The sequence below is a fragment of the Podarcis cretensis genome (genome assembly GCF_951804945.1).
Source record: "Podarcis cretensis genome assembly, chromosome: 7".
NCBI classification, from domain to species: domain Eukaryota; kingdom Metazoa; phylum Chordata; class Lepidosauria; order Squamata; family Lacertidae; genus Podarcis; species Podarcis cretensis.
In genome coordinates, this window is record NC_137176.1 from 61,668,312 (window position 1) to 61,695,913 (window position 27,602).

General features: G+C 42.8%; 1 long non-coding RNA gene across 2 annotated transcripts in view; it reads right to left on the bottom strand.

The window, feature by feature from the left end:
* LOC307219789 overlaps positions 1–27,602 on the bottom strand; it is a 54,845-nt gene that overhangs the window by 8,646 nt on the left and 18,597 nt on the right. The window contains exon 1 of one of the 2 annotated variants that reach the window (XR_013840560.1): positions 11,345–11,581. The exons of the other annotated variant lie outside the window; for it this stretch is intronic. This is a non-coding gene — a long non-coding RNA (uncharacterized lncRNA). Of the gene's footprint in view, positions 1–11,344; positions 11,582–27,602 lie in introns of those variants that run through there. 2 annotated transcript variants of the gene reach the window in all.

Below are 27,602 nucleotides of genomic sequence, written 5' to 3' on the forward strand. Positions count from 1 at the left end.
AAGTACTTGGAGGCGTTTGGAAATCATTGCTTGGGTTAAAGGGGGGGCATTTGCTGTGGTCATTGACATGACCAATTCCACACTCTCTCTGGGTGCAATATTTGGGGGGGACAGTTTTTTGGGGCGGGTTCAAAAGCAAGCCTTTTCCACCAGCCAGAGAAACGTGCACCCCCATATCTTTGCATGCAGCCCCCCCATGCATTCATTCCATAACTCTGCCCAGGATTTTAGGGAAGCTGCCAAGTCAGACCACCAGGTCCATCTACCTCAATATTCCCAACACTGACTGGCAGCAGTGGCTCTCCCCACCTGGAGATGCTGCCTGCGGGGACTGAACCTGGGACACCGCCTGCATGCGAAGCGGGTGCTGCCCCCCTGAGCTGTGGCCCATTAATAACAATAATTATTATTATTTATACCCTGCCCATCTGGCTGGGTTTTTCCCCCAGTCACTCTGGGTAGCTTCCAACAAAACACTAAAATACAATAACCTATTAAACATTAAAATATTCCCTAAACAGGGCTGCCTGTTTTCCCCTGCCTGTTTTTCCCTTAAAATGAGCTAAGATTCCCTTAAAACGAGCTAAGATTCCAGTCCTCATGATAGGAGCTGGTCTGTAGCAACTTCAATCCTAAAAAAAGCTCAGCAACTTTGGGGTAAATCGTAAAAAAAAAAAAAAAAGCTGAACAACTTCATTTGAAAATTTGAATTGGTTGGCCCTCATGCATGTTCACTTCATCAAATCTGGCCCTCTTTGAAAAAAGTTTGGGAACCCCTGTCCTAAGCTTTGCGATTAACACTGTTACTGCAGCATTCCCAGCGATAGAGAACTTTGCACAGAGACTAAAAAGGGATTGTGGGGTGTGTAGCGATCCTACTTGTAATGAAGCCAAGCATTGCAAGTGGAGCAAGGTCATAATATGGATCAGGTGTAGGGAACCTGGAGCCCTCCAGATGTTGAGAAACTACTATTCCGATCAGGCCCAACAAGCATGGCCATGGATGTTGTAGATCAGCAACATCTGGAGGGCCAAAGGTTCCCTACACTTGGACCAGATAATTATCAACTTTGGCAGCACCCCAATTTTCTACAGAATACAGATTCATCTCCACTCCACCCTGAAAAAAGTGTCTTAGTGTATACATGTAAGTTTCCACCTATTGCTTAGTAAGTAGCAGAGGAAATGTCTGGTAGCTCAGTGAGTACCAAGGACAAAGAGTTGTAGCAAGAAAGCTGAAAGTCTTTGATTTAAATCTCAACTCAAATTCATCCTAGCCTTCTTACAGTTCTAGCCTTCTTACAGGGCTATCACTGAGATAATTACATAAGTAGTGATGGTGAGAAGATTGTGATTACCTGATCGAAGATACAAATTTGTCTAGGTCATAAACGCTGGATGCATTCCAGATCAAGCACCATTTCCCAAGTTCTTCTCTGGCCTGGCATTTTAAACGAGAAGGATTTATTTATAAAAGCCTTCCTACCTCACCTTAAAAGGTTCCCTGGGACAACTTGCAACCATAAAAAGCACATGGTAATGCAATAAAAACAGACAGCAATGTGGCACAACCAAGCACCAAAAAGATGATCCTGTGTAGGAATCCTGGCATTGTATTCAACTAACTTCTATTCAGAGCAGACCTATTGAAATTAATGAACCTAAGTTGGTCATGTCTATTAATTTCAATGGGTATACTCTGAGTATGACTAGCATTGTCTACAACCCATTGCGTCTAGATGAAGTAGGTGAATTCACTAAAGTCCTCTGTATTAATATCTTACTTTGGATTAACCTCTCCTTGGTTATCATAGAATTGTAGCCTGCAATGCAGGAATATTGTCGCCCAATGTGGGGCTCGAACCCACGACCTTGAGATCTCAAGAGTCTCATGCTCTACTGACTGAGGGGTTTGACATGAAGCTGCATGGGTTTTTTAAATGGGCACATAAGCTACAAAACAATGCAATGTGTACAAGTAAAGTCATTTTTTGGAGTTCCTTAGGGAGGAAGGGCAGGATATAAATTTAATAAATGATAGAAATAAACCGGGGCAATGTCTGAGCTGTGGCATTGCAGCAGCTAATGCATTTGGTGCCATGTCAATCATGCATCAAACTACAATTCCCAGGCAGTAGTGTGATCAGGAGCATACACACAGCAACATCAGTGTGGGGATGCATGTACAGTGGTACCTCTGGTTAAGAACTTAATTCGTTCTGGAGGTCCATTCTTAACCTGAAACTGTTCTTAACCTGAGGTACCACTTCAGCTAATGGGGCCTCCCACTGCCACCACGCCACCACCACACGATTTCTGTTCTCATCCTGAAGCAAAGTTCTTAACCTGAGGTACTATTTCTGGGTTAGCGGAGTCTGTAACCTGAAGCGTCTGTAAGCCGAAGCATCTGTAACCCGAGGTACCACTTACAGATAGGTAGCCGTGTTGGTCTGCCATAGTCAAAACAAAAAAAATTCCTTCCAGTAGCACCTTAAAGACCAACTAAGTTAGTTCTTGGTATGAGCTTTCGTGTGCATGCACACTTCTTCAGATACACCATGTATCTGAAGAAGTGTGCATGCACACGAAAGCTCATACCAAGAACTAACTTAGTTGGTCTTTAAGGTGCTACTGGAAGGAATTTTTTTTGTTTTGACCGAGGTACCACTGTACTACTATTTCAAGCCAAGCCAAACAAAAGGAAAAGCTTTTCCTGAATGCTTCTTGGAAAGCTCACTTAACATTCTGAGCCAATTCACAACTGAGCTAAGGAGATCTTGCCCATCATAAACAGGAAGCACGTTAAGTATTTAAAGTATGCTATAGAAATTCTCAGTGTTATTATTTTGCATTATGCAGTCGTTCTTCTGAGCCGTTGAGTAGACAACTTCTGTCATTGTTTTTCCATACTTAGTCTTCTTTAGGGCTGCCCATTCTTTTCTCTCTCCTGGATTCTTATGCTTTTCACAGCCGGAACAGAAGTACAAAGCCAGCGGGTGAAGCTTCCTCCTATCACTGACTTCGTACCCTAGAAAAGGCAAAGCTTTACTGCCACTTGTCAAGATCAAGGAAGGTGACAACCTTCTCTTACTGTTTTTGCAATATGGACAAATTAGCAAATCCTGAATATAAAATATGGTTTTAGCCCTGCAGATAAATCACTAAGGGACTAATTGCATGCAAACCTACCTTGGAGAAAGTCCCATTCAACTTAATGGGGCTTACTTCTGAGCCGCAGGCATAGGCTTGTGCTATAAATAAGGGTTGGCCATTGGATGGGGCAGCTATATTTATTGGTCTCAAAATTAGAGTTCAATATGCATTGCTGTTTCTGATGGTTGGGATTTAGCTGTGCATATCCCCACCCTTCACAGAGAACACTATTGGAAGAAGTTTTGGTGTTGTTTTTTTTAACTGGGACTGAACCATATTACTGAATGCTAAGTTGATGCCTATTCTCTAATTCCATGGTAGATTTGGCTGGAGATTTTAATGCCAGTGTTGGAAATTTGATTGTTTGATGAGTCCCTGATTTTTGCTGATAGTCTCTGGTTACTGTTTTATTATGGATATTATGTTATTTTATTCATTAGCATTTTCTTTTTGAATTTACTGACGGTAAATTTGAGGAGCACTGAGCATTCCACACACAAAAAGCTGTTCAGCTGGCGGTGGTGTTTGCTGGCTGAACGGCAAACCTATACTTAAATGGAATCTTTCTTTGTAAAGTGTAAAACGGGTGGCAAGTCCAGAGCCCTGTGCTTTCAGATTTTCACCTGCTGGTCCTGGGAATCCCAGGCACATGTAAGATTCTGGACCCAGAGTCACAGCTATTGACAGAAATATAACTTCTTTTACAGTTGGTAGAGCATGAGACTCTTCATCACAGGGTCATGGGTTCGATCTCCATGTTGGGCAAAAGATTCCGGCATTGCAGATGGTTGGACTAGATGACCCTCATGGTCCCTCCAGCTCTGCAATTCTATGAGTCTGTGATTTTATAGTAATCAGTGGTAAACAACAAGCACATTTGCAGCACTGTCTTCAAAAGCAAGTATATTGGATGAAATTAGTTCATTATTTCCATACTTTAACATTTCTCTTTTTATCTGTGCAGGGAGACGAGAACATGAAGCTAGGGAATTAATTGCTATTTCACCTGGAATGTTATGCAATGCATTTCATTATTTGGGGTCTTTGTACAAATCTTTTTCGCTAATGTGACTACCAGAAAAGAAAAGAGGAAGATATAAGGAGTTCCTTTTTTTTGCAGGCTGAATCCTGAAGTTTCGGAGTGGTAAAATTTTAAATGCTTCATGCAAAATCAGGTCAGCTATAGACAAATGTCAGTAGACTGGATGCAAAATGCACTGCAGGCAGAAAAAGATGACATTTATCAGTCATCCATACATCAGTAACTAAAACAATTTTAGGGTTGTCTAGACAGGCATCTATTATTTCTTAAATTTAAAAGCTTTAGTAGAAAGACAACAGCAAATGCTCTTTTTATATTTAGGATTTTTCCCCCTTCCAAGAGAGATGAGACAAGCAAAGGAAAAATGGCAGTTTTCAAACCGAGAACTGCAGATTTGCTGATATATAGAAATATTTTTGACAGATGTACTCTATATATATGTACATGAACACAGGATAATTTATTGCTCTATATCAACGGCAATGGAACTGAATTATCAGAGTATGCATATTGTATCGGATGTTATTACTTTGGTAGTCAGTATTAAGGGCACAACTGAGCTCAAATTAAGCACTTTTAAGTCTTACTCATTTCCATGGGAGAGTGAAGCACATGCCCACACTTTTTATCACATAAATAGATGAATGCAAAAAAATGTTAATTTTTATTTGCCATACTGTATTTGCATCCGGACTTTTCCTTAAAGAACTCTAGCAGCCTATGTGGATGTATGCTATTTATTTCCCACAACAGCCATGTGGCTGAGATGGAACCTTGCTAAAGACTATTCAGTGGGCTTAACGGCAAGCAATCTGAATTGGAATAGACACAATTCCAGTCTAACATTCTGGCCAGAGTGCTATTGTGTTCACATTCTACTTTGGGGCTTCCCATAAACATCGGGTTTGCCACTGTGAGAACAGAACACTGGACTAGATGGATTTTTGGTCAGATCAAGCAGGGCTCTTCTTCACTTTAATACACTCACGTAACAATAATATAAAAGTACTTGTCAGTTAGAATGGATCATACTCAGTATTGGGCCAACTGTGATGACCGTGGTACTAATTGCAAAGAAAGGGTACATCTGCTTTGGCAGTTTTAGAACACAGGAAGTATTTCTGGTCGGGTTCCTTTTTGGTCCTCCCTGGAGATGCTGTGCCACTGAGCTACAAACCTTCCCATTTCCCCTGATCCTCTTTCCCTCCTTTTTGGCTGTCCTGCTGCCGTCTGAGTACCAATGCTCAAAGCAGTCATTGGAAGAGCCACACATAGGACTTAGTCCCAAAACAGCGATTTGAATGTCTTATAAACATACAACACCAGAGGGAGACAGAAAGCAGAAAACCTTTCTACAGTGGTACCTCATGTTATGTACTTAATCCATTCCAGAGCTCCATTCGTAACAGGAAACCGCTTGTTACATGAGGTGCGCTTTCCCTAATGGCGCCTCTCGCTGCTGCTGCAACACCAGAGCGCGACTTCCACTTGCATCCCGGGGCAAAGGTCGCAACAAGGGGTGTCTACTTCCGGGTTAGTGGAGTGCGTAACTCGCAGCATTCGTAAGGGGGATGGTACGTAACACGAGGTACCACAGTATAGCATTTTTACATAGTTTCCCTTTTTCTTTTGTTACAATGATTTAATTTCTGACTTATTTATAGCGGGTTTTCCCCCTGTGTGTAGATCCACCCCGAGACCCGATGCTAAATGGTCTGTGGCACGATTTTAAACATAAGTAGTAGCATGCCCAGAGGCATAGTAAGGTCAGGTGGTACCCAGGTCCAGGTCCCAAGCCAATTTTGGAGCCTTGTAATCAGGTGGGAGGTGGGGGGAAAGGAGATGTGGTTCCTTAAACATGGCCACATGTTTAAGACACTGGTTAAACATGCAGTCTGGAAGGCGGAAAAGAAGACACACATAATATGTTTGATGTTGCCTCCTCCCTTCCCTCACTACCAGACCCTGCTTTTGATAACTCTGGATCAGCCTGGAGGTTGGCGGGGGGGGGGGGGACCTGATTCAGCTCAGTGTCATCTGGGGTTGCATCAATCTGGGTCAGCACAAATCAGTTCAGGATACAGGATTCAGCCAGATCTGAGACACAGCCCTTGAAAACATGGTACTCTCAAGTTGCCTCTAAAACTCCAGTTCATGGAGTTTTTTGGTGGTTGTGTAAAGTAGTTAAAAACTTTTGTGAGATGATATATAATGAAATGAAAAAAAAAATGTTCAAAATAACTTTTGTTAAAAAAACAGAAGCTTTCTTATTAGGAATTACAGGTACCGAGATCCCAAAGGATCAGAAAAGATAGTTTATGTATATGACAACAGCCGGGCGGACACTACTGGCCCAGAAATGGAAGGAAGAGTCAACCCTGACCAGAGAAGAATGGCAAACCAAGATGATGGACTATGCCAAGATGGCAAAATTAACTGGGAAGCTCAGAAATCAAGAAGACAAGAACTTTAAAAAAGAATGGGAAAAGTTTATAACTTGTTTACGAGACCATTGCAAGCAGGTCAAAATATTGGCAGGATTTTAACCACAGTTGTAAAGTAATGAAAAGTATGGATAATTTAGAAGGAAAATAATTGGATAAATACTGATATGCAGTTGTAAATATTATCATTATGACCCATGGAAGAGATGGGGGGAAGTCAGGAGATTCAGAGTAATCACGATATTCAGATTTTGAATGGTTGGTTGTTGTACGTTTATATTTTGTAAAATCAAATAAAAATAAAAAAATAAAAAATAAAACTCCTGTTCTCACAATGCTGTCTCCCAATTCAGTATTACGTGTTTCTAAAGGTGCTTTAGAAGTGATGGACATCAAAGGTTATCTTGTCCAGCTGACTGGTGATGCAGGAAATCCACTATGGCAACATCCGATAGGTTTCCACCCAGTCCCTGCTTAGAAACCTTTAACAGAGGAAAGTCCACCATCTTCCAAGGAAGTCTCTCCCACTGTCAAACAGCTCCTACCACCAGGCAGTCCTTGGTAATGTTTTGCTGAAATCTCCTTTCTTGTAAGTTGCTTTGGATTCCTACTGTCTGTAGCCACACAAAGAAAGAAAGAAAGAAATTTGCTCCATCGTCTATTAGACAACCCTTCGAATGGTGTTCACATGTTGCCTCTTAATCATCTCTTGTCCAGGGTAAATGCAGCTTACACTGTTGTATCCTGAGTACACTTCATTTCCCATTTCCAACGCAGGTATGTTCATAAACTGACTGTAGCAGTTTCATTTAAATTATTTGTTAGTAATTTATTTTTATCTCATTAATAAACTTACGTCCTGATTTTAGGTCCTCTTAAGCTTAAGAATGTTTAACAGAATGTTTAAACTCGCAACAAATCTGATTTTTCTTCTTCTTATTATACAGTAGTAAACAAATATGTTCAGCTTTCTCATTTTCTTCCAGGACAGACAGGTGTGTGAGTGTGTGTGTGAGGAAGAGTGCTTTACACTGCCGTGCACATGTTGAATGCATGTTTTAAATGCATTCCCCAAAATGTATTTCTTCAAAATATTTTATAAGTCCATCATCAAAATGGAAACCGGTGCTGTTTGCAACAAGGTAAGAATGAAAAACAAAAAAAAACCCAAAACCACAATTGAAAATAATATATAATAAAGCAGACCACAAATGAAAGTGGCAGATAAAAAAATCAGAAACTGACCATAAAATGCCTGGATCAATAAAGAGGATTCTCCCCTGCCCCCTGCCGTGCTAAAATGATAACAATGTTTTCATCAGTTGGGCCTCCTTGGAAAGGGAATCTGCAGACTGGGAGACCATATCTGACACAGCCCTCTCCCCAAAGGCAAATGAGGGCATTGATTTACTGGGGATAAAATCAAGGACTCTCCCTGGCTAAGGCAGGGACTGGGTGTGTTGTGTAGGAAAAGGATCTGGCCGGCAGGCTAGTTCCTGAATTTCCCGCACTGGCTACCAAGCGTCAACAGGGATAGACAGATCCATTGGTTTCAGTTCTCCATTCTTCCTATCTAAAATGCAGCTTTTCACATTTCTATAGCAATTTCCAATTATGGTTATTATTTTTTAAACCCTCGTGAACATTCATCACCCATTTAGTACGAAAATACAAACACACTGTTGCATGCAATTGGGACTAATACCACCCCCTTTTTTGCAAGCCATTTCCTATTATATAAAGCATTTTTTTTGTACTGTGCTTTCACTAATCTGTGCATTTCCATGCCCCACAAAAAGATACATTTTCTCTCTCCATATTGCTTGGCTGGAGTGCTGCAGCGCAAAATTCAGGGAAGCGCAAAGTGCTTCTTCTCACGTACTGGTCTGAGAATGAGGTGAATGAGGGAGCTTCTCATCAGGATGCAAACAAAATTTACTTTCTCCTCCATCCTACCTGTCAGCTACCTGACAGCACCCTCGAAGGGAGAAGAAGAAACACCACACTCTCCAAAGGCATTCAACCTCTTTCCATGACACCCCCCCGAAGCCTATAGGCCACCAGGAGAAGTCTCGAGGCTTGCAGACTCTTGTCACCCCACTCCCTCCCCTGACTCACTTGCAGCCCATTCTGGTGGATTATAGGTCAGGCTACTCGGGAGTGAGCAGTCAGTCTAGCTACTTATTCTTCCCATTCACTATATGCATGCTTCCTCATATGCATTCACAATATGTGGTTATAGAACTTGGAAGGGTTCCTTCCTTCAATTAAACTACCTCCAGGTACCCGGTAGTGAACGGTGCACAATCAAAACTCGAACTGGAGCGCTTGTCCTAAGCACTGACAGCAGGGTTAAGGCAGCATACTTACTGCGATGTAATGATCGTCTGACAGTCAGATGCAGTGCTCTCATGAAACCGGAGCGTTTGAGGCTGCTGTTAAAATTCAAGCTGGGGGCTGTATTTTACTTGTCAACATCTCCCAGATAGCGAAACTTTTCCTATCCCAAATTAGGAGGGTCCCCTCCCATGAATGCAGAAACCTGAAAGTATGTTACAGTAATTGGAAGCAAAACTTTCTCCTCCTGTGTGTACGTGCGACACAGAACTTTAAAACCTGGTCAAGCCCTCTGTTCTCACAGCGGCCAGCCAGATTAGGGGTGCCACCTTTGTTCTGGCAAAATACAAGGCAGGGCAGGCAGGGCTGTTCAGGGGCGATTGTTTTGTTTTGTTTTAATCTGGTGCTGAAGTGACTTCAAGGCAATCCATTACACCCTATGGCAGCACACACACATGAATTTGTAAATCTGTTTGTGCTTGGCTGCCCAGAGCTTGTACATGACCTTTCACACACCCGTTCAAACACATGCATTTGCATAGGATCCCTAACACCCCCCTCTCTCTCTCTCACACACACACGGGGGGGGGGGGGAATACAAGACAAAACTGTATCAATACAGGAAATACACAACAATCCTGTATTATACAGGTCAGCTGGCAACCCTAAACCAGATGCCTATGGGAAGCCCAATGGTTTCAGCAACTGATACTGAGATGCATTACTGCCTCTGGCTATGGAAGTAGAGTAAAGCCATTGTGCCCAGTGTAGCCATGAACTGCTGGACACTTAAGGAACATTTCAAAAAGTCAGCTCTTGCATGTGCCATGCACACTATGGACATTTTAGTCTTTAAGGGACCACAGGAATCTGGGTTCAGCCAGAGAACTACATGGCTGTGTTTTGGGAAATTGCAATTTTAAGGATTTTTTTCTTCCCAAGGGAAAAGCAGAAGCAGATATGGGAACAAAAAGCATTTTTTATTGACACTGCCTTCATCCTTGCAAACTGGTGCTGTCTTGTGCATTAAACATTACTTTCAGCTCATTTCCCCTTATAGCACAGTTTACAAATCATAGCTCAATCCTCTGTGTGTTTACTCCAAAGGAAACCCCTTATTGTCCAGTGGCTAAACTGGCACAGGATTTTGGCTTCAGAATTCCCGATTTACTGTCTCCTATTGTAATCCACTCAGTTTTGAAGACTAATGTTTGATAATATTGATTGAACTAGTAATCACCCTGCTATTAATATGGCACCTTTGTATAAGTTCAAAAACACAAATGCATTTTTTAAAAAGGAACGTAAAATTCAAATACTGAATATGAAATGGAGAGAAGGGATGATGCCTTCTATCCCCTAGCAATTGTAGGGTTGTTGTTGAGTTGCTTTCTTGTTTGTCTTTTTACATTTCTTCCTGCCCAAAGATGCTTAAGTCCTGTTTCTTTGATATTGCCAGGGGACCGAATTTCAAGTGTCTTTCATTTCCTATTGCAATCGAGCTATCTGCCCACTAGGTGGAGCTGTAACAACAGGTTTCTTCAATTTATGATAATAAGGAAAGTCATGAACCAATTTGAAAGGCAATGTTCATTTTAACAATTCAGATACACTCCTGTTAATTTGTATTTTATAAAGGTTCAGCAGGCTTCACTGAATGTCTTGTTAACCAGAGTTTTAAATTTGCTTCCAAATCTGCCATTTGATTGTGCATTTTAGAGTGATTTTTTCCCCTTTATGGGTGATTGTATGGCATATTTGTATGAAGTGTATGCATTTGTGTATGTGCATTGATATATAAAAATATTCCCTTCACACACACGAAATATGATTTTTAATGCAATTCTTCTGCATGGATCAGGACGTGATCAAAATGCAGTGCTAGCACAGGACACAGACGCAGTGCCACCACGCATTGTTTAGAAATACGCCCAAATGGAGAGGGTGATTGCCTTCCCTTGTAAAACCCAGCAGGTACGCTATTCAATATCCAAGAGAGAGACAGAGAAAGAGAGAGACACAGCAGACGTGGCTTTCTTTGAGGAAACACTTTTGTTCTTTAAGGATATTTATAATCTCTTAAAGGGCCAGTGTGTTGACAATGAGCTAGCCACAAACCTGTGATTAGCGATGAAAGGGGTGGGATTTGAAGGATCTCGGAGAATCCCGATCCCAAGGCCACGTTTCTCAAATCAATTCATTGTCAGGACCGGATTAACTTCAGGCAAACACAAGCGGCGGTGCTGAATTGCAAAACTGGGAAGCTCCAACGCGATTTAACGCCACTTGCATCCGTGCCACGTTGCTTGGATGCAAGCTCCATTGAACCCAGTGAAACATTCTTCTGAGTAAACATGCATGGGCTTACCCTGTGCATCGCATACGCAAGGTTGGGTTTGGACTCCCTGTTCCCTTGAGGCAGATGCTGTTTTGCGCTCTCTAGGGTCCCCTCCGGTTCTTATAGCAACAGCCCCCATAACTTGGAGTTTCTCCAGGCTTGGGAATCTCCCCTTTCTAAATTTACGATGCTTTCTGAGGCTGCCCTGCTCAGCGCCAACACTTCTGCAGTGTGGAAAGATTCTTTCACGTAGTTGTGCGTTCATACAGTCTGCTGTTGCTGCATGCTAGGATGGGTGGGGTGAAACAGGGGGTCCCTCACTGGAAGTCTAGCGAAGCAGGCCTATATCTACTCTGAAGTAAGTCCTATTGAATTCAATGGTGCTGGCTCTCAGATATAGCCATCTTCAAACCAGGCATGAGGAACACAGAAGTACAAAGGAGAACGTCTTTCTACAGCTGGCACTTCTCAAATCACATTGGGACGATGAAACAGTAAAGAGAACCCAATTCCTGGGGGGCATTCAGTCTAACCAGATTTTGGGGGTGGAGAGACAACTTTTATGAGGAGTTTGTCTGATTCTGGGGCTGTCTGCCCCCTGGAGTGGCTCCCACATTATATGAAGCCACAACTCAATAAATATGTTGATAAGAGGGGAAAGCACTCTGCACATGCTCAACAGCACTTTGTTTCCCTTTTGCAACAGAAATTCTAGAACCAGCTCATTATTATGTACTGTAAAATAATATGCTTGCCCACCCCTAGTGACCCATTTTTTGGTCAGCCATGTCATGTTTATGATTTATGAGGGCACAATTTTGTAACGGGATTATAAACAGAGGACTCTTTCCCTATGAGTGTCCAAGAGCAGGGCTGTTGTGTTGACTGCTGTCAAAACACATGTGTGTGCACCCCATCCATAACTGCAGGATTATAAACAGGGCTCCACCTAGAAACAGAGTGTATGGGGTGGTGTCCCTCAAATTAAGAGGCTTCCTTTGCTCTTGTGTCTAATGCCGACATCGCAGGAATGTTGTCCTTTGATTTCTAAAGGGAAAGAGCCCCCCCTGAACTTAGCTGGACTTGCTGTCAAGTAGACACAGACAGACAAAGGCTGCAATCCCAAACTTGCTCACTTGTAAGCAAACCCTATCAATTCAATCTCAGTCAACAAGGCTAGGGTTGTGGCCTGGATGGGGTAACTTTAGGGGGCTTTGGGGGAGAGGGGGTGTCTGACCCAGTAGCAGCTGCAACAAGTTTCTTTCCAAGGGAGCACTGAGTGCGGAAATGGTGGCTACAACCACAAAGCAACCTTTCAAAAGGAAAGAAGTGGGGAGGAAAGCCACAGTCCCCCCCCCCAACTAACAAATAAAGGCATGGGGGGGGTTTCAGTCCCTCTTTGCTCTCCATTCCTCTCTAACATTTGAATTGATCAGTCTTAGCAGACATTCAGTACAGCTCCACATATGACCATTTTTAGTTAATGCCCCCCCATTAACCTAATGGCAACATTTGTTAAGGTGCTTTAACATATATACAGTGCTTTTTTTCCCTAAAAACAAATAATGTTTAGGGGTACTCTCATTTTGACTCAATAAAATCACCATTTTATAGTTCATATCGGGGGGAAATGAATACGGGACAAAAGTATAAAAATTCACAAAATGTTTAGGGGCATGAATATCCCTGCGTCTCCCCAGGAAAAGAAAGCACTGAATAGATATATTTACTTGCAACACTTGGGGAAGGAGAAATACACAAAGCCATAGAAGATGTCAATTTGTCTGGACTCTGCAAAGCTGAACATGAGTTGGGTCTTTTGGGCTACCACAATGACCTCTTCCTTTCCCTAAATGGCTCTTTCTAGCTAATTTGCTGGAAAGTATAATATGGTGGTATCGTTGCACATGCAACACCCACTTTTCCCACTGGCTTTTTCTTCACTGACACCAGCAAGCTTGCCTCTGAAAGGGAGGGGAGCCTAGGTTGCTGCATAAACATGGAAGAGCTGTGGCTTTCGGCACTGCAAAGAAGGGTTGCCCTGTAAAGATGCGGCCAGATCGCCACCAACTTAGATGACTTTTAAAAAGGGATTAGATGCATTCCTCAAGGACAAGGCTATCTATGGCTGATAGTCGTGATAGATGGAGGCTACCTCCTGCATCGGAGGTGACATGACTCTGAATATCAGATGCTGGGGGACAAGACTGGGAGAATGTATAGTGTGCTTCTGTCCTGCTTGCAGACTTCCCAGAGGCACCTGGCTGAGTGCTATGAGAGCTGAATGCTGAACTAGTTTGGGCTTTTATTTTATTTATATAAACATTTATATCCTACCCTACTAGTACCCATGCGCCACTCAGGGTGGTGTGGAACAATTTCAAAGTTACACACATACACACACACACAAGCACGAGTGCACGCGCACGCGCGCGCGCACGCACACCCACCCACCCCCACCTACAATTAAAATATACAACATTAAAAATACACTGAAAGTAACAATGGCGCAGATCACAGGTAAAAGTGACCTTAGCAGGCAAAAGCCTCTTGAAATACAGCCAGCGAAAGATATCTAGAGAGAAGGTCATCCAGACTTCATGGGGCAGAGTATTCTACAGTATTGGTGAAGCCACCAAAAAGGCCCTGTCTCTTGTTGCCCTTACCTGTGCCTCTGCCTGAGATGTGTCTCAGAGAAAGACCCGTCCTTTTGCTCTTAGGAGAAGGGCAGAAGTTGGGTCAAGCCATTTTGGGTGCTTATGTTCCTGACAAACGCTAAGTTATAAACGATAACTCCTGCACTATTGTGAAAAATGTCACTTCAGCTGGTGGCGGTGTGTGTGTTCCAATAGATGTGTTTCCCATCAAAATTACAGAAAGTCAATCCACACCAGATTACTTTCGTTCAACAAACTGATGGAAAAGCAGCTATTTTGTGATGATGTTAATCAACAAGAATCTGACGATGAGCATGCCTCATAATCAGGGCATAATCTTCCAAGGTGGGAGAGGGGAAGGGAGCAATCTATTTTTTGACTTCCAAAGGGACTCTTTATTTTTTTAGTCACAGATATTTTTGGGCATCTGAAAACACACCTTCACAGGAGGAAGACGTGGCTGGGGAAAGCGAAGAACAGGACTGCACAGAAATCACACAGCTAGAGGTAAATCTAACGGGACTTCATAGGATTTTCATTACAGCTGGGTTACCTGATTTCACCTACCCAAATCTAGAACTGTCTAGCACTAGACAATGATAGACTAATTTACTTCTGATGATTATGTTTCCTTAATTAAAATATTTTTTAAGATACGAAATTAGGTTTGGGGGATTCACTGCCCTAGTGGCTTTAAAGTGAGGCTTCCAGACTGCTCTGCAAATATGTTCTTTCATATACATGGTAAGTCTGGAGAATGCCTGCTGGAAACGAGATGCACCCTAAGCCCTTTGAAATGTGGCAAATCACTGTGTACTGTAACCTCTTTGAAGTTTGTTTGTTTTTAGCCAAACAGCTCATCGTATAGTAAAGCTGTTCCTAGAAACTGTTCAGTTTTTCGATTGCACAATTGCATCACTGAATGGTTGTGTGTTGGTGTGCCTGGGCACACAAATGCACACACTTATATCCATAGAAACATCCAAAATAGAAAAGCGTGGGTGATATTCAATTAAGTGCAGGACCCCCCCCCCCACAAGTATCCCTATTTTCTAGGAACAGTCCTGGATTTACAGAAGCCATCTCTGTTTCTGATTTGATCCCAGAATGTCCTGGTTTTCCTTAGGATGTCCCTATTTTCATCTGAGAAATGTTGCAGTGCATGGAGTTATGCAATACCTGAGCCATCTGAAGGTAGCCCTGTATAGGGAAGTTTTCTTAATTTTCAATGTTTTATTATGTTCTTATATATGTTGGAAGCTGTCCAGAGTAGCTGGGGCAACTCAATCAGATGGGTGGGATGTATTATTATTATTATTATTATTATTAGGAATAACATGTCCCTATTTTCATTGGACAAATGTTGGGGTATGTGTAAGTGTTACTCAGACTAGACATATTAAAGTTACTGGACCTATCTAATGACATTTGTTCATTTCAATGGGCCTACTCCGAGTAAAATTTAGTTGAGTATCACCCTAGATCAGGGGTCAGCAAACTTTTTCAGCAGGGGGCCGGTCCACTGTCCCTCAGACCTTGTGGTGGGGCGGACTATATTTGGGGTGGGGGAAATGAACGAATTCCTATGCCTCACAAACAACCCAGAGATGCATTTTAAATAAAAGCACTCATTCTACTCATGTAAAAACACGCTGATTCCCGGACCGTCTGTGGGCTGGATTTAGAAGGTGATTGGGCTGGATCCATCCCCCGGGCCTTAGTTTGCCTACCCATGCCCTAGATGCTGGGGAACAGACAGACTAGTTAGGCACAAGGAAAGCAGCACAGCTCTGAGCACATGGTTTGCATGTCAAAAGTCCTGAGTTCCCTGGTATCTTCAGGGGAAAAGGACTAGGTAATGGGCCTGAAGCCCTGGGCAGCTGATGCCAGTCAGATCAGACAACCCTGGGCTTTATAGATATGCAGAATTTTTACGGGGGAGTAACATAAAACAAATACCATCTGAAGTGGTATCTGCAAATGAGTTGTTTGTCCAAAGAACCTGCAAGACCTGGTTCTTGCTTTGTTATGTTTGTGAAAGCCATTGTAGCAGTGATCTTTCATTTGTTCCAGCCTTGATGTGGACAGAGTACGGCCCCTCTCTATGCCAGCATCGACCACTGGGAAATTGGTTTGATGCTGGGAGAAACCGCACAGTGGCTTCCTACACCATTGAGACTGTACTTCTCACATTACTTGGCAGCAACGGAAATAATGATACTGTAGCATCAACTGTCCTACTGCAGTAATGTAAGTACTCACCCTGAATATAGTGCAACACATTCTCAGTATTGCAAAGGTTAGTTGTTGCAGTTGCTGTGAATCTCAGGTTGTTAGGAAGGAATTAACACTGCTGCTAGTCGAACAGCACAAGCTCTGTCTAAGCGTGCACTCAGATGTGGGAATATTGCCTAAGTTTTCCGGACGATAAAGCTTGTGTTTCTATCCTGTTTTCTAACATTTATCTCACACTGCGGCACCTGTTGCATTACAGAACAGTGCAATGTGTAGTTTTTGAGATCGTCTGCACCCCAAGGGATATGTTTAGCACACATTTGAGCTAAACATTTTTTGGACTGAAAAATTGGTTACTCTTTCTCCTTATAGAAGGCTATGGAAAAGCCATAGTAGTGTGTTTCTGTTAAATTCAAACTGTATGCAGAGTGGCTGGGGAAACCCAGCCAGATGAGCAGGGTATAAATAATAAAAAATATTATTTCAAAAAATATTATTATTATTTTGCCTTTTATACAGCCAGAAGTGACTTGGACATATTTGAATTTCTGGAGTGTTCTTCCTCTCCCCCTCAGAGCACATAAGACTACAGTTAATACATTTCTCTACATGCATGGTATTTACCATTCCAGATGCAAATAGTTATATTTCCTGGAAGACCTACTCCTTGTTTTGATGGCCTTTCCCCCACCTGGTCTGGGTGGGTGGGGCCCAGACTGACTCCAGCTACAAAAGCTGAGCCTGCTGAACAGACTCTTGAGTTGGGGTGTTGTTTAGGGTGGATTGCTGCTGCTATTGATATTTTGATATTTTTTGTATCTGTATTTTTACATATTACAGACTTCTGTCAAAATAGTTAAGGTTGGTTGTGTGCTTTTTGATGTGTTTTATTTATTGTTTATGACTACTTTTGTTCTGTTTGTAATTATGTAAACCTTTTCATGCTGTAAGCCGCCTTGAGCATGGCTTCAGCTATGGAAAGGTGACATATGGCTCTATGCGGCCTAGGACCCACGTACCTACGGGACCGCCTCTCCTGGTATGCCCCGCAGAGGACCTTAAGGTCCACAAATGACAACATTTTGGAGGTCCCAAGTCACAAGGTGGTTAGGTTGGTCTTAACTAAGGCCAGGGCCTTATTAGTACTGGCCCCAGTTTGGTGGAACACTCTGTCACAAGAGACTAGGGCCCTGCAGGATTTGACATCTTTCCGCAGGGCCTGTAAGACAGAGCTGTTCCTCCTGGCCTTTGGTTTGGACTCAGTCTGACCCTTATTTTTCCTACCCTTTTATGATTTTGACTTTTAAAATGAGGCTGCATTTTAAATTGCATTTTAACCTGTATTTTAAATTGTTCTTCTTCTTATTTCTTATTATGTTTTTACTGAAATTTTATTGGTGTTAGCCTGGCTCTGGCCGGGGAGGGCGGGGTATAAATAAAATTTATTATTATTATTATTATTATTATTATTATTATTATTCAAATAAAACGATGGTGATTATGACAATATTCTAAAGGGAGGGATCATATCTCAGAGGCACACAGCACATGCATGTTATGCAGAAGGTGCCAGGTTCAATTATTGGCATCTCAGATGGTAAGATAAGGCTGCCGCCTGTGTGAGCTGACCAGTCTCCCTGGGTTAAACTACAGGTCCCATCATTCCTATCCACTGTCCATGTTGGCTGAGGCTGATAGGAGTTAGAAGTCCACATCATCTGCAGACAGCAAGTTGGAGAAGGCTGGACCAGGCAATACTGTGCCCGAGGGACAATTAACCCAAGCAGCTTCCTATGTCTTCTTAAAAAGCATCTTAAAAAGCAGAGACATCACCTTACCAACAAAGGTCCATATAGTTAAAGCTATGGTTTTCCCGGTAGTGATGTATGGAAGTGAGAACTGGACCATAAAGAAGGCTGATCGCCGAAGAATTGATGCTTTTGAATTATGGTGCTGGAGGAGACACTTGAGAGTCCCATGGACTGCAAGAAGATCAAACTTATCCATTCTTAAGGAAATCAGCCCTGAGTTCTCACTGGGAGGACAGATCATGAAGCTGAGGCTTCAATACTTTGGCCACCTCATGAGAAGAGAAGATTCCCTGGAAAAGACCCTGATGTTGGGAAAGATGGAGGGCACAAGGAGAAGGGGACGACAGAGGATGAGATGGATGGACAGTGTTCTTGAAGCTACCAGCAAGAGTCTGACCAAACTGCGGGAGGCAGTGGAAGACAGGAGTGCCTGGCGTGCTCTGGTCCATGGGGTCACGAAGAGTCGGACACAACTAAACGACTAAACAACAACAGCTTCCTATGTACCTATATTTGCCTTCTTTGAATGAATTGCTTGAACTCCATGGGGTTGCCGTTCAAGTTTGCATATTGGCAAAAGACCTTGATACCGGTGCTTTGAAATAACATTTGCTTCCAATTTGTTTCCAGGTTCAAATGAAGACTTTCGATTTCATTTATAAATCTTTCTAACAGCTTAGATCCTTTGACTATGAGATTTCTCTCTCAATGAAAAGCCCTTTGTCTTTCTGTCTGAAATGTGACAGCAATCTAAGAGATATAGATATGTGCCTGGAAGCTTCATGATCAAATCCCCTATATAACTATGCCAAAACAGAACATACATTTATACATCTGGCCAGGGGCTCTACTTGTCATCAGCACTGCACATCCCTCAGCAGAATACAGCCCCATCTTCCTTGTGTGGATATTTATTTAATGACAATTGAGGGGCTGGAGATACTAAGTGAAGAATGAGCCCGGCATTGACCAGCTGCTAACATGGATGTATTGGGGCTTGGAGCATGCGGCTCAGATTATTCATAAGAACTGTACAAGCGAAAGAAAGGGCCCTGTGAAATGACTCCCTCAAAAGGCTTTAAAAGAAAAGAACAAGTTCTCATACATGTAGAAACATTGGAAGCTGCTTTATAATGAAGCAGTCCAATAGTCCATCCAGCTCTGTATCTAACACTGACTCTCCAGGGTTTAGACAGTGGCTTTTCCCAGTTTTACCTGGAAATGCCTGGGATTAAACCAGGGACCTTACAAGGCAGAAGTATTTTCCCCGCCCCACCCAGTTTCTCATCTTTGGATGCAAATTTGCCTAATATACACATTTTTGCAATGCTATTTCCCCATATATAATGCTTTTTTCTATGTTATTTTCACCAACACATTCATTTTAACATACACTTTACCCCAGTGTATGCATTTTTTGTACACATTATTTGGAAAACTGCATTGCAAAATTCAGTGGAAGTGCAACTTTCGAAGGATGGCTGTGTTTCAGTAGTTTCAGAAAGTGTGAATTAGTTAGGTTCACATTTAAATTTGAATTGAATCAAATTTCTCCCCCATCTCTATGTTCTACTCACACAAACAATGGCACACATGACCTTCCTGAGCCTTTGACTGACAAACAATAATTGTGAGCCTCTAGTACATCGATAACTTCTAGTCACTATTTTTACAATCATGGTTGCATTCGTCCTCAACATCAGAATCAGAAATGGCTGCTGACTGAATCTGTGCACTGCTGGTTCACACATTAATTCTCCTAGACATGTGCATCCAAAAAAACATGCAGGAGTGTTCTTTTGAAGGAGACAAGCCATGCCGTACATTAGCGACAATAGTAATTTCAATTTTTCAGTGAGAACAGGCCTCTGTGGAGAGTGGCTGCCAGTCAGTGAGCTACATGCACCAATAGACTGACTCGGTGTAAGGCAATTTCCTATCTTCCTAGGTAAAGGTAAAGGTACCCCTGCCCGTACGGGCCAGTCTTGACAGACTCTGGGGTTGTGCGCCCATCTCACTTAAGAGGCCAGGGGCCAGCGCTGTCCGGAGACACTTCCGGGTCACGTGGCCAGCGTGACATCGCTGCTCTGGCGAGCCAGAGCCGCACACGGAAACGCCGTTTACCTTCCCGCTGGTAAGCGGTCCCTATTTATCTACTTGCACCTGGAGGTGCTTTTGAACTGCTAGGTTGGCAGGCGCTGGGACCGAGCAGCGGGAGCGCACCCCGCCGCAGGGATTCGAACCGCCGACCTTTCGATCGGCAAGTCCTAGGCGCTGAGGCTTTAACCCACAGCGCCACCTGCGTCCCTCCTATCTTCCTACTGGCAGTCAATTCAGAAGACCTCGTGTTTAGAAACAACAACAACAACCTTACAAAAGAATGAACTTGATTCAGGGGAATCGAATAAGTGACGTATTTTTGGAGTATGCAGCAATGGTGGGGGTGGGGAAGGGTTGGAGACATAGGAAATGCTGATTGTATGCAAAGCGAAAGGAAGCATGCATAGCAGATAAGAAACTGACAGAGCAGAATTACCAAGCATAACAGAGATGGGGGCGAGACTCGCAAAGGACTGGGTGAAAGTATTCAGAACTTCATCGACAGTCAGAATCAGGGGTGGTCTTGTTTTTGTTGGTCAATGTCACCAGTTAAAGGGATGGTATTTTGAAATTGGACAGCCAGTTTCAAAGAAAAGAGAACAAGTAAAATTATTACTCCGAAGTTGGTAATTAAATTCCAGTAAAAGAACTCAGCCATCAGTTCACTTCAGGACAAACTTGCACAATTTGTGGCTCACAATCCAGGCTAAAACAGGGCACACCACTGGTGCATTATGGTCTTTCCATTACTAGAAAATTTCTCCCTCCACATCCCAAGAAAGTAGCAAACAGAGAAGGCTGACTGAACCCCCAGTGGGTTGGTATACATCATTGTAGGGTGGGTGAATTGTGTTTTGCTTGGTGGGTCCTGAGCTGTATATGTCTACTTTAGTCCATCAAACTTTGTATGGCAATTGTAATGATGTCTGAAGCAGGTTTTGAATTTGGAACGACTCTCCTCTATTTTAGAACATGCAGTCTTCAATTTTCTTTCCTTTTGCTTTAAGTTCAGCTTCATTTACACTTAAAGAAAGCAGTGGCAGTTTCCAAGCTGCTGCTGACATACTCAAAGCGGAGAGTGCATTTGAAATAGGTGTAAAATCTCACAAGGCTCACCTAAGTCCCGTACAGAATGACAAGTCAGAAAAACAGCAATCTGTTTGTGAACCCAAGAATTGCACGCTGTAACTAAGTGCCTTACCAATAAGCCTGGTGTAGGCCATACAAGCAGCTTAAAATGTGATTGTCATGGGTACTCTATACATAATATATTCATCCCAAGGTGCACATACATTTTTTACTATTAGCTTTAGAGAGATTCAAGTGCATGTGCATTTGAATGTGAAACATAATAGAAGGGGGAAAGTGAACAATAAGATGCAATAGTGGGTGGCACAACAAGAATGATGAGCTCTGCTCAGGATGAATACCAGAATCCAAACAGATAACTGCAGCACTTATTGATGGCACAGATGCCAGGTAACTAATCTAAATCATGGATCACACACCTCAGCATTACAGTTCTGAAGTCTCTTTTTAGAAGACTTTGATTTTGCAGAGGCCACCTAGAACAGAGACTGGCAGCCTGTGATCCTCGAGATATTGTTGGACTTTGACTCTCCTCACCCCAATCCAATATGGCCCGGGGTGGTGGTTGTTGCAGTCTCCCTCTCTCATAGCACAAGAACTCATGCAGTTCATAGTTAAATGATGGGATTTGCACACACAAGAGGGGATGGGTCAAAATGCTGAGGACATGTTATTTCTCCATAGCATCTGGCTCAGGAGAGGCTGTGAAAGCTCTGGATCAGTGTCTGAATGCAGTGGTTGACTGGATGGGAGCCAGTGAACTATGTGTGATTTTGATGAAGACTCTTTGGGTGGGTGGAAACCTTGTGTAGGAGATAGCCAAGTTACCTGTTCTGGATGGACTTAACTCCCTCTGAAGGAGCAGGATGGTGGTTCCTAGAAACATCTCTGCCACTAGAGGCCAAAGTGTCCTCCATGGCTAAGAGTGCCTTTCACCAGCTATGGCCATTCCTGGACAGAGATAGCCTGATCACTGAAGTCCATGTGTTGGTAACCTCAGTGTTGTATAGCAGCAACACGCTGTATGTGCGCCTGGTTTGGAAGCTCTAACAAGTGCAGAATGTGGCAGTCAGACTGCTGATAGGAGCACATGGTCAACAACAAGTGGCACCATTATGGAAAGATCTGCATTGGCTGCCCATCTACTACAATATGAGGTCAAATCCTTGGTACTGATTTGCAAAACCTTGAACAACTTGGGTCCAGATTGCTTTAAAGACTGCCTGGACCCTGATATCCCAGCTCGGCCACTGAGATCATCTGCCAGAGCATGATTTGTCATCCCAATCTGGCCTTGATGAACCAAAGATCTTACTTAGCATAAGGCAACTCCCTAAAAGGTAAAGGTAAAAGGACCCCTGACCATTAGGTTCAGTCGCAGACGACTTTGGGGTTGCGGCGCTCATCTCGCTTTATTGGCTCAGGGAGCCGGCGTACAGCTTCCGGGTCATGTGGCCAGCATGACTAAGCCACTTCTGGCAAAGCAGAGCAGCGCATGGAAACGCTGTTTACCTTCCCTCCTGAGTGGTACCTATTTATCTACTTGCACTTTGAAGTGCTTTCGAACTGCTAGGTTGGCAGGAGCAGGGACCGAGCAACGGGAGCTCACGCCATCGTGAGGATTCGAACCGCCGACCTTCTGATCAGCAAGCCCTAGGCCCTTAATCATCTTGGGTGCTCTTTTCTGAACATTTCACAGTTCTGCAATATCTTTTTGAAGGTGCGTTTACCAGAACTGTACAAAGTATTCCAAATGCAGTTGCTCCATATATATTGTATCTATAATGGCAATGTGATATTGGCAGTTTTAAGGGGATAAACAGTAATGCACTTTGTACATGGAAAAAGGCTCCATAAACTACAAATAGTAAGTGCATCACTGCTCAGCAGATGCAAATTACATGGCTAATCCCTGTAGCTTTTTTTGTGTAATATAACTAAGACTTTGGTGAAAGCTGTCTTAGCAGTGGAATCGCATACATGAGTACTCATAAGGAAGTTCCATTGAGTTCAATGTGGCTTACTCCTAGGTAAGTGAATTGCAGCCTAAACCACCTTTGCAACTTTTTAATTGTGACTTGCGAAAATTAGTGATTTTGATTACATGAACCATTTTGTATATCATCATCATCATCATCATCATCATCATCTATTTTATAAGATTCAGCATCTCGTTTTTTATTTTAATACAATTATTTCAGAAGATACCTTTTAATGTATTCTGTCCTTAGTACTATCACTGCCACAACACACTCTGCTTGGGCTTATTCATGAACAGTAAAATAAATGATTTCCATCAGAACTGGGCTGGTTTTAAGAATCTCCTTCCTGTGATTAAAGCCCCAAACTGCCCCTTATCATTTTTCACCCTTGTGTTCCCTCAGACTTCCAGGCTTGTCTTGGCTAGATCAGCTAAATTTCCCCTGAAAGATTGAGAACCTATCCGGCCCCACTCAGTCACAGTCTAAGGGAGGAATTCAGTCATTTCAAAAAGTCTCATTACATAAGATCCTTTTATTGCCTCTTGTTATTTATCTTTTTGTGCTATCACCTTTTCCCCCTCCTCCTCCTCCTTAATTCAAATTAATAAAGTCCTGCAGTGAATGGTCCTTCTCTTCCATAGAAAATTCTTTTTTGAAAAGGCTGAAAAGTCCTCAAAAATCACAATGCTCATAAAATGGGGGAAAGGGGAGGCGGAGAGGACACCTTTTATTCTTTCCCTTAGACTTCAGTGACACTATGAAGTTTCACATAATTTGCAGACTGCATCTCATAAAATACTGGCAAAATTTATTCATTTCAAATTAAATAGATGTAGCACAGAGTAATCTTTCTCTATTAAATATGTCACTTTTTGCAATTGTTTCTTAATATCCCTCACAGCTTCCATCTAAGATTAGCACTTTCTTTGCTGCCACAGTTTCACTAACCCTACTGAATTATTCACTGAAGCAGAACCTTCAGATATCAGGTTAGAAAGGCCTTGATTATGGCAGGAAGTGAACTGTATAAACCATTTTTCTTTAAAGGAAAAATGCTCCGTATAGAAAAGTCAGAAATCTGTATTAAATGTGCATTATTTTTTTAAGTTTATAATTGATAGGGATTTAGTCAGCTGTGACCTTCTTGTATTTTGTTTATAATAATGTACAATAACATTCGGACAATGCTAGAGAACGGTTTAAAAACACGCACGTCTTCATGGTACTATTTAAAGTGGAGTTGGATGTCAGTGGATATTTTTCCTGTTTCGTTTAAAGTGGGAGGGCACTGTGAGCAGGTAAGTCCTACGATGCTTCATTTTATATGGCTGATTATTTACATTTTTCTCTTCTGGTTTTGCTCCATTACTGCGTGGGCATCAAAATATTGGAATCCACGGTGACAGTGCAGTAACGCTCCTTTTTATGGCTAACTGCCAATGTGGGGCCATTAGTTTGTGCCAGCCAAGTGCTGAAAAGTTGTTTGAACCTACCAAGGAGACAGCAGCTCTCTTGCTGGTGCTGAAATCCAAAAACTTACCACTCACAACTCTGCTACTTGATGATGTGTCCAGAGGCACCCAGGAGTTTGAAATATAGTCCTGACACAGAACAGGCTAAAGGCACTAACTTGAAGGCTCGGCGAGAGGAAGAAAACGTGTTTCACTCATGTCCATTAGTCAGAAAAGGAAACTTTCAGGAAGCAATTCACCTTAACAAAGACAAAGAAACATCCTCCTCGGCATCCTCAAAGGTCTGCTGAGCTATGGGACGTTTGCACATAGATGGACAGCATTCACCCTCAGAAATGGCTAGCTTGGATTCATAAGCAGAGATGTCATCAGGGCAATTAAGCGACTGGGCCCAGCGGCGGAGGAAGCTGCTCAGGTCCCTGTGGTGGCATGCCCAGGGGCAGGGGCAAGCTACCCATAGGGATGGGGTGAGGGCAGGGCACACCACGAGGGCTCCAGAGTCTGCCTTCCTCCTCTCACTCAGCTGCCCTTCAGCGTGGAGCCTGCCCCCGCCCAAGCCACTGCGTCTCTCCCAGGAGAGATGTGTGGCTCGGGCGTGCTGCAGGCCACACGATGAGTGCCGCCTGGCATTTTGTCACCCCCTCAGTGGTGACACCCGGGGTGAACCACACCCACTGCACCCCCTACCTCCGCCTCTGATTGGGCCATTGCCAGTATCCAACGTAGTTTGCCCCAAAATGGCACAGAAAATAGTTGTGTTCTGGAAAGCTTTTTTTCCAAAAAAGGGGGGAAGGCTGTACTTCAGTGGCAGATTACAGTGGTACCTCTGGATGCGAACGGGATCCATTCCGGAGCCCTGTTCGCATCCTGACGTGAATGCAACCTGCGTCCACGCATCTGCGTGTGCGTGGGTTGAGATTCACCACTTCCACGTATGCACGTGACATCATTTTGAGTGTCTGCGCATGCGCAAGCAGCGAAACCCAGAAGTAACGTGCTCCATTACTTCTGGGTCGCCATGGAGCGCAACCCGAAAATGCTTAACCCGAAGCTACTTCAGCCCGAGGTATGACTGTACATACTTTGCTGTGATGGTGGGTGGTTCCCAGGGCTGTTTTTCTAGAAAAAGTGCTGGAACTCAACATGAATGCCTCTCTTGTGCTCATATAATGGCAGTGATGCACACTTGAGAGGTTCTGGCAAGCTCCAGCTGAAAAAAGCCCTGATAGTGCCATTCGGATTGGTAGGGTAGAAGGCAGAGAGATTAATGGGATGTGAAGCCAGAGCCAATGGCAGACAGAGCCAACTAATTCTATTTTCTTCCCCCATTCCCTAATAGACCAGCCTACACTGATGCTTTGCATACAGAAGGTTGCATCCCTTGAACCTATAGGTAGGTGTGGCCAAGGCTCTTGTCTGAAACCTTGGACAGCTCCTACTGGTTGGTATTAAATAGACCAATGATCTGACTTGGCATAAGGCGGCTTCCTAGGTTTCACTTTTCAGTAAATGGCCTTGCAGCATTGCCAGTAATTATTTTACAGTATGTTCCCATTTGCCAAAAATAGGAAAATGGTGGAAACTGAGCACTATTAACCGTAAGATAATAGCCAATTAAAAGCAGTATCGATTTTCTGCATTACATCATGGATCCTTGCTGGGCTACGGCAAACCTTTCGAGAAAGAATTTCGGCTAGAAACAAGTGCATATTGTACTCATCACCCATGCAAACAAAAAGGCTATTAAAAATACCAGTCACAAATGGGAATCTCTGGATAGACTTGCTGGGATGATACTCTGGAAAACCTACAAGCAAATAAAAAGCTATCTTCATCAGTAGGGCACATTTAGAAAGATATAACCTGCTGCTCTCCAACTCTCTGTGTTAAAAATGAAAATAATAAAATAGTGTGAAAATAATAAAAATCTCTGTGTCTTTTAAAAAAAGAAGAGTATATGTTGCCTTTTCTAATTATGTGTTATTTATTTGTAATTACTTATTTAAAACACTTCTGTCTTGCCCTCCATCATAACTGAACTTTGCGTTCTTCCTCTCTTGTTCCTGATATACATCTTCATTCACCGCTCCTTCCCTGGTAGGGAGGACACCATTTGGTGGCTTGCCTCAGTCACTAAAATGTCTTGGGCCAGCCTTGCTTCCTGTTCCTCTATAATGCCTGTACAAGGACTACAGTAATTGGATGTTAAATTGCTAGCACTGGTGAGGTACAGCAAGTGAATTCATACTATGTCCTATGGCCAGTCTTGGATTTTGTCCATCCTTTTTCCCAACCATGACTAGCCAGCTACTCCTAGGAAGCCCTAAGCAAGGTACAATGGAAACAGCAATTCCCTGGCATTCAGAGGAATTATATTTCTCGCCATAGAGGTTCCAATTAGCCATTCGTGCATCCTGGTAATTTTAGATCTGGATTCAGTGGTCTTAATGGTGGACTCCCTTGGTGGGCCCACGGTTCCTGTGGCTCTTATGGGGGTTGTATCGTTTTCACGGTATAATGTTTTTAAATGTGTTGTAAGTTGCTTGGGGACTTTTGGCAAATACCAAGTCTAATAAATACTATGATTACTATTAGTAATAATACAGTTGTGAGACATACAATATTCTTTCCCATATTTTACTTTCCCTTCTACACTGTTCTTAAAAAGAAAGAAAGAAATGATATAATTGGATCATGTGCAATTTTGCATTTTAAAATCATTTGAATCGTAGAGCCATCATGACTAAAGGGATTAAATGGGGTTTGCTGCTGCCGTCCTTATGGTAAACACATTTGCTCAGGAATAAGGACTATTTTGTCGTAGAAAATGATAATAAACATGTTTTATTTGGCTAGGCATTTCTGTTTTCCTGATTTGCTACTCTATTGTTTGCTCTGCAGCTTAAGGAATTTTATTGGTGATATTATAGCGGCTTGATTTG